At 46.4% G+C, this 7,706-nt stretch overlaps 1 pseudogene; it reads left to right on the plus strand.

Moving 5' to 3' along the window:
* Nucleotides 1–3,674: 3,674 nt before the first annotated feature.
* On the plus strand, nt 3,675–7,183 carry LOC134353329 (uncharacterized; annotated as a pseudogene).
* Nucleotides 7,184–7,706: the final 523 nt, after the last annotated feature.

A 7,706-nucleotide genomic window follows, 5' to 3' on the forward strand; every position in this document is an offset into this window, starting at 1 on the left:
AGAAGTTGTGGTACATATTGGTGCCAATGACATAGGTAGGAAAAGGGAGGGGGTCTTGAAAAGAGAACATAGGGTTGGACCTTAAGGGTAGTAATCTCTGGGTTTCGGGCTGTGCTATGTACCAGTGAGGATAAGAATGTGATGACAAATGCATGGCTAAGAGTTGGTGTAAGGGGCAGGGTTTCAGATTTGTAGATCATTTGGATCTCTTCTGGGGAAGGTATGATATGCCCAAATGGTTTGGGTTACACCTGAAACTGAGAGGGTCTGATATCCTTGCAGCAGGTAGCCACAGCTGTAGTGAGGATGGGGCAGTTTGTGTAAAGGTAGAGGCAGGAAGCAGAGAGTGTGAGGGAGGATCACAGTGGAAAGGGCACAATTGCACTCAATTATATAGCTTAACGTGAGTATTTTATTGCAAGAAGTAACAAGGATGATCAAATTAGAGCATGGGTTAATACACAGAATTGCAATGTTCTGACCATTACAGAAACTTAGCTGAAACTAGGGCCGGAATGACTGCTGGATGTTCTGGGGTTTAAATGTTTCAAAAGGGACGGGAATGAAGGTAAGAAAGGTGATTGGAGCAGCATTGTTTATTAGGAATAGTATCACAACTGCAGGAATGGAGGATGTCAAGGAGAGATCGTCAACTGGGTCAATGTGGGTGCAAGTCAAAGCCAGGAAAGGAGTAAATATTTTACTGGGGCTATTCTATAGACACCACCTCCCAACATCAACAGAGAAACCAAGGAACAGATCGGGAGGCAGATTTTAGAAATGTGCAAAGCTGTCAGGGTTCTTGTAATGGATGATTTCAACTTTTCTAATATAGATTGACACCTCTTTAGTGCAAAAAGCTTAGGTGGGGCGGAATTTGCCTCGTACTAGGTAATTAAGCTAGACAGGAGTCAGATTCCTTGATGGATGAACATTTTGGAGACAACGACCACAATTTACTGACCTTTACTCTAGCCTTGGACAGGAATAGGAACAATTAAGTACTATAGCAAAATAATTGAGGAGGAAAAATTATGATGCTGTTAGGCAGGCTGTAGGGAGTATTTATTGGGAACAGATATACTCAGGTAAATGCCAATTAGAAATATGGAGATTGTTTAGGGAAAGTTTGCATGGAGCTCCAGATGGGTTTGTCTCAATGGAGCAAGGGAAACATGTTAGGGTGAAGGAACCGTGGTTGAAAAGAGATGTGGAACATAAGGTCAAGCGAAAGAAGGAAACTTACTTTTCGTTGAGAAAGCAAGGATCAGATAGGGCTCTAGGGAGTTATAAGGTAGCCAAAAAGGAGCTGAAGAATTGACTTAGGAGAGCTAGAAGGGGGTATGAGAAGACCTTAGTTCGTAGAATTAAGGAAAGCCGCAAGGCATTCTACACATATGTGAAAAATAGGAAGATGACTAGAGTGAGGGTAAGGCTGATCAGAGATAAAAGAGGAAACGTGTGTCTGGAGTCAGAGGAGGTAGAGGAGATCTTAATGAATACTTTGCTTCAGTATTCACCAGTGAGAGGGACCTTAACAAATGCGAGTTGGAACAGGCTTATATGCTGAAATATGTTACTGCTAAGAAAGAGGATTTGCTGCAACTTTAAAAGAAACTCTAGGATAGATATATCCCCAGGAGCAGATGGAATATACACCAGGTTACAATGGTAAGCAAAGGAAAGGATTACCTTTGTGGCCTGACTGGTCACAGGAGTAATATCAAAAGATTGGAGTATCTCAAATGTTACTCCTTTGTTTAAGAAAAATAATAGGGATAACACTGGGAGTTATAGAATAGTGAATCTTACTTTGGTGGTGAGAAAATTATTGGAAAGGGTTCTTAGAGACAGGATTTATGAACATTTAGAGAAGCATAAGATGACTAGGGATAGTCAACATGGCTCTTTGAGGGGCAGATCCTGCCTCAGGAGTCTGATTGATTTCTTTGAGGATGTGACAAAACAAATTGATGAAGACAGTGCAGCAGATGTAGTGTATATGGATTCTAGTAACACATTTGACAAGGTTCTCCATGGTAAAGTCAGGAGGCATAGGATCTAGGGAAATGACTGCATTGATTCATAACTGACTTGCCCACAGAGGGCAAGGGGTGGTAGCAGATGGAGCAATCTACTTCAAGTTCTACCTTGAAGTCAGTGACCAGTGATGTTCCATAGGTATCAGTTCTGGGATCCCCTGTTCCTGGTTATTTTTATATTTGACGCATGAATAAGTGAATTCGCAAATTTAGATTATGAGAACACTCAGTCCTCTTTTATTGTCATTTCGAAATGCATACATGCATTAAGAAATGATACAATGTTTCTCCAGAGTGATATCACAGAAAAACAGGACAAACCAAAGACTAACACTGACAGAACCACATAATTATAACATATAGTGACAGCAGTGCAAAGCAATACCATAATTTGATGAAGAACAAACCATGGGCACGGTGAAAAAAAGTCTCAAAATCCCCGAGTCGATCGACTCCCAAGTCCCCGATAGCAGGCGGCAAAAGGGAGAAACTCCCTGCCATAGACCTCAAGGCACCGTCAACTTGCCGATGCCTTGGAAGCAGCCGACCACAGCTCCGTCCATCCAAAAACTTCGAGCCTCTTACCAGCCCCTCCGATACAGCCTCCTGAGCGCCATCCTCTGCCGAGTGCCTTCGACCTCTCCCCGGCCGCTGAAACGAGCAAAGCCGAGGATTCGGGGCCTTCTGCTCCGGAGATTCCGGTTACCACACAGTAGCAGCGGCAGCGAAGCGGGTGTTTCAGAAGTTTCTCCAGATGTTCCTCCATACTCTCACGTCCGTCTCCATCAAATCAGAATTATGCACGGTCCCCTACTTGACAGATTACAGATATCATTCACCGGAGAGGCTGTGCGCGCTGCCGTCACGCCACCATCTTCTCCTCCTCCTTTGTGAATGACATGAAGGTTGATGACATTGTGGATAGTGTAGAAGATTGTCATGGTTTACAATGGGATAGGATGTAGAGCTGGGCTGAGAAGTGGCATATAGAGTTCAATCCAGAAAAGTGTGAAGTGATTCACTTTGATAGGTTGAATACAGGGTTAAAAGCAGAATCCTTGATAGTGTGGAGGAAAAGAGCGTACTTGGAGTCCATGTCCATAATCCCTCAAAGCTGCAGTGCCCATTGATACGGGGGTTAAGAATGTGTATAGTGTGTTGGCCTTCTATGGTCAGAAGACTGAGTTCAAAGCCCGCAAGGTAATGTTGCAGCTCTATAAAGCTCTAGGCTAGATCACACTTGGAGAATTGTGTTCATTTCTAGTTCCCTCATTAGTGCCAGTTCACTTCAGAATTCAAACAGTGACCATTTGATTGTGTGTATGTGTATTCACTCAGTGTGTGACCTACACACACACTTTCAATCTGCATAAATTTATAAATCATCTTAGAAAAGGGATAATGGAAGTTTTCCTTGTCAAGGATTAATATCCCTTTTCAAAGTCACTCTAAGAATGGTTTATTTTACAATTTTAACACGTGGCTAAGAGTTTCCATAAGCTCTCTCAAATATACAGTTAATAAACATTGCACATGTTATTTATTGCTTATTTATCCTCCCCACCTATTTCTTTTCAAGTTGCTAGCAATGTGTGTGCCCTAATTTTTCTTTTCAATTTTTCCTATGGTGAGACGAAGGAGGGGCCAGGCCCGGAGTCACCCCATAGTGCCCGGAACCTCCAAGTGTTGCAAACTAATCCCTCGAACATGAAGTCTAACAGGAGGCGGATCAAATGGCCTGCAGCCAACATGACTTCACTGTGGAAGCAGTTTGATGAAGATGTTAACCAAATTCTGGAGGCAACGACGAAGGGAGGGGTTGATAGTATCGGAAAACATTTTAACTCTGTTTTCTAAGTGTTTATTTTAAAGTGTGCTTTCATTGCGTATCAAGTGTTTATTCAGATGTTGACCATGCCTTTACTATGCATTAAGTGTCTGTTACTGAGTGCTGGGATTACTGTGGTATTTGGGATGTAACCATTGAATGAAACCTGTGTACTTTTAACCCCTCGAGAAAAACGAATGTAGCCAAGTAAGAGAGGTAAGAGTAATTGATTTATTAGTTAGAGTAAAAAACTTACAGAGGTATGCTAACCCAGAAGGGCTATAAAGAATGCTGTGTGAAAACGACAAATGGGCAGTCAGTGACAGACTTGCACAGCCTAGTCCACTGTCTGTCTCAGCTTTGCTTTGCAAATTGAAGTTTAAACATTTCTTGAAGAATCTTCGGTGCTTCCTTATCATTTGTGAAACCACGACAATAGGAAGCTGCAAGCCATGACAACAATTATTGTCAGTATCGCAGCTGAACGGTTCGGAGAAGAGGAGAAGGAAGACTCCAAAACATCTTACTCGAAGAACCAAAGAGCATTGAGGATCCACAACATCAGGCAGGAGATGAAAGCGCTGAAGTCCCAATACAAGGAGGCAGGAGAAGAGGAGCGCATTGGCTTGGCCAGCTGATGTGCAGACTACGAAAGAAGATCAGGGTCCTCCACCGGGCAGAGTGGCATCGGAGGCGGCGTCATGAAAGGGCCCGAAAACGTGCTGCCTTTATCACCAACCCCTTCAAGTTCATCAAGGAGTTGCTGGGGGAGAAGCGCAGTGGGAAACTGGCTTGTTCACAGGAAGACATAGACCAACATCTGAAGAAGATATATAATGATCCTGAAAGAAAGCAGGAGTTGGGAGAGTGCAACATCCTAATAGACCCACCTGAACCGGATGTGCAGTTCGACATGTCAGAGCTGCAACTAAAGGAAGTCAGAGAGGTCGTCCGCAAAGCAAGGGCAAGCTCGGCTCCAGGACCAAGCAACACCTCATACAAAGTGTACAAGAACTGCCCCAAACTCCTGCTGCATCTGTGGAAAATCCTGAGAACCTTCTGGAGAAGGGGGAAGATCCCAGAACAGTGGAGAGTGGCTGAAGGGGTGTGGTTCCCGAAGGAGGAAAATGCCACCCAGATAGATCAGTTTCACATCATCTCCCTGCTGTGTGTCGAGGCGAAGATCTTCTTCAGTGCAGTTTCCAACCGGTTGTGCACCTACCTAGCAAAGAACACCTATATTGATACATCAGTCCAGAAGGGTGGCATTTCAGGGATGCCAGGCTGTCTGGAGCACATCAGTGTGGTGACACAGCTCATCAGGGAGGCCAGAGAGAACAAGGGCAACCTGTCAGTGTTGTGGCTCGACCTGGCAAATGCATATGGCTCCATTCCGCACAAGCTGGTGCAGCTCACACCGACCAAATATCACGTCCCCAGCAGAATCAGAGACCTTATCGCTGATTATTACAGCAACTTCAGGATGAGGGTCTCTTCAGGAGCAATTACATCAACCTGGCACAAGGTGGAGATCGGCATCATCACAGGGTGCACTATCTCAGTGACACTGTTCTCCCTAGCCACGAACATGCTCACTAAGTCTGCTGAACCAGAGTGCAGAGGGCCCAGAATGAATTCCGCTCAATGGCAGCCACCTATCAGGGCATTCATGGATGACCTCACAGTCACCACAGAATCAGTCCCAGGCTGCCGGAGGATTCTGCAGGGGCTCGAAAAGCTGGTGGAGTGGGCCCGGAGGCGTTTCAAACCTGCCAAATCAAGATCGATGGTGCTGAGGAAAGGGAAGGTGGAGAACAAGTTCCGGTTCAGCATCGCAGGCACAGCCATCCCAACCATCGCAGAAAAGCCAGTCAAGAGCTTAGGCAAAGTTTTTGACAGCTCTTTAAGGGACACAACATCCATTCAGGCAACCTGCACCGAGTTGGAGGGCTGGCTGAAATCTGTGGACAAGTCTGGCCTATCTGGGAAGTTTAAAACCTGGGTGTATCAGCATGGCATTCTTCCCAGAATCCTGTGGCCCCTCCTTGTCTATGCAGTTCCGATCTCAAAAGTCGAAACTTTAGAGAGGAGGGTTAGCAACCACCTCAGGAAATGGCTGGGGCTGCCAAAGAGCCTGAGCAGCATCGCACTCTATGGACACCACAACAAACTGTAGCTGCCCTTCAAATCCTTGGAGGAAGAATTCAAGGTAACAAGAGCCAGAGAAGTGCTTCAGTAGAGGGACTCGAGTGACCCGAAGGTGGCTAGAGCAGGGATCCAAGTGAGGACTGGCATGAAGTGGAGGGCAGAGGAAGCTGTTCCGGAGGCAGAGGCGAGGCTGCGTCACAGGAGGCTGGTGGGAGTGGTCACACGAGGCCGAGCTGGGCTAGGATCCTTTCCAATTCCCCAAATGGACACCAGAGGGAAGGAAAGGCGTCGTCTAGTTCAGGAGGAGGTGAGAGCAGTAGTGGAGGAGATGAGAGCCTGCAAGGCAGTGGGAATGAAGCAACAGGGAGCTTGGACAAGATGGGAGAATGCGGTTGAGAGGAAAGTGACCTGGGCTGATCTTTGGAAAGCCGAACCACACCGCATCCAATTTCTCATCCAGGCAGTGTACGATGTGCTTCCGAGCCCATCAAACCTGCACACATGGGGCAAGGCAGAGTCATCTGTGTGCCCACTGTGCTCCAAGCGAGGAACCCTGGAGCACATCCTCAGCGGCTGTGCAAGGGCACTTGGTGAGGGACGGTACAGGTGGAGGCATGATCAGGTCCTGAAGACCATCGCTGAAGCCGTCAGTGCAGGAGTTGAGTGGGCGAAGCGGTCCCGACCCTCCAAGCAGCCCATTGCCTTTGTCAGAGCTGGGGAGCAGCCAATACCTACCAAAAGAACATCTGCAGGCATTCTGACCTCTGCAAGGGACTGGCAGCTGTTGGTGGACCTTGAAGGGCAGCTGAAGTTCCCCAACCATATTGCAGCCACCACCCTGCGACCAGACATTGTCCTAGTGTCTAAGTCTACTAAGCAAGTGGTGCTGCTGGAGCTGACAGTCCCATGGGAAGATAGCTTGGAGGAGGCCTTTGAAAGGAAGCTCTCCACGTACGCAAGACTGGTCAGCAACTGTCAGCAGGCTGGATGGAGAGCGAGGTGTCTCCCAGTGGAGGTTGGTTGTAGGGGATTCATAGCCCATTCTTTAGTTAGAGCCTTCAGCATTTTGGGCATCGAGGGAAAGAGGAAGAGGAGAGTCATCTGCAGTACCACCGATGCGGCAGAGAGGGCCTCAAGATGGCTGTGGCTCAAAAGAGGGGAGCCATGGAGTCATAAGTAGCTAGCCATCTGGACACAAGCTGGGGTCTGATCAGCCCCGGCTGGGTCACCTGGAGGAGGTTGTATGACGTTGAAAGACCCGAAACAGCCGATGATTCCAGGAACATCACTGAAGATGTGTCCAGAAGCATCAATAAATGTACGTACGCAGACGACTTTTCATCAACCTCTTCAATTACCACTCTATTGCTGTATTTGTCCTTGGCTATCAAGGTGCCTGCACTCCTTCATCGTCATAAAAGTCCTCTCAATCCACTTGCTCTATGCTAGCCAAAACACTGCTCTCAGCAAGATGTAACTAAATTCTGGATATATTATTTCCAGAATTGTAAAACAACTGTGTGGGAGTTACTATTGTGTTATATTATTTTGCTCATGTGCAATCTAATACTTAGACGCAGATTTGGGTCTTGCTTGTTCATTTTGAAAAGCAGATTTTGAATTTGACTGTCCATGAGGTCCGAGCTGAAAAACAAAAAGAAATGTGATCTACCTCACAATAACCACCA

Source organism: Mobula hypostoma, chromosome 10 (genome assembly GCF_963921235.1).
Source record: "Mobula hypostoma chromosome 10, sMobHyp1.1, whole genome shotgun sequence".
Taxonomy (NCBI): domain Eukaryota; kingdom Metazoa; phylum Chordata; class Chondrichthyes; order Myliobatiformes; family Myliobatidae; genus Mobula; species Mobula hypostoma.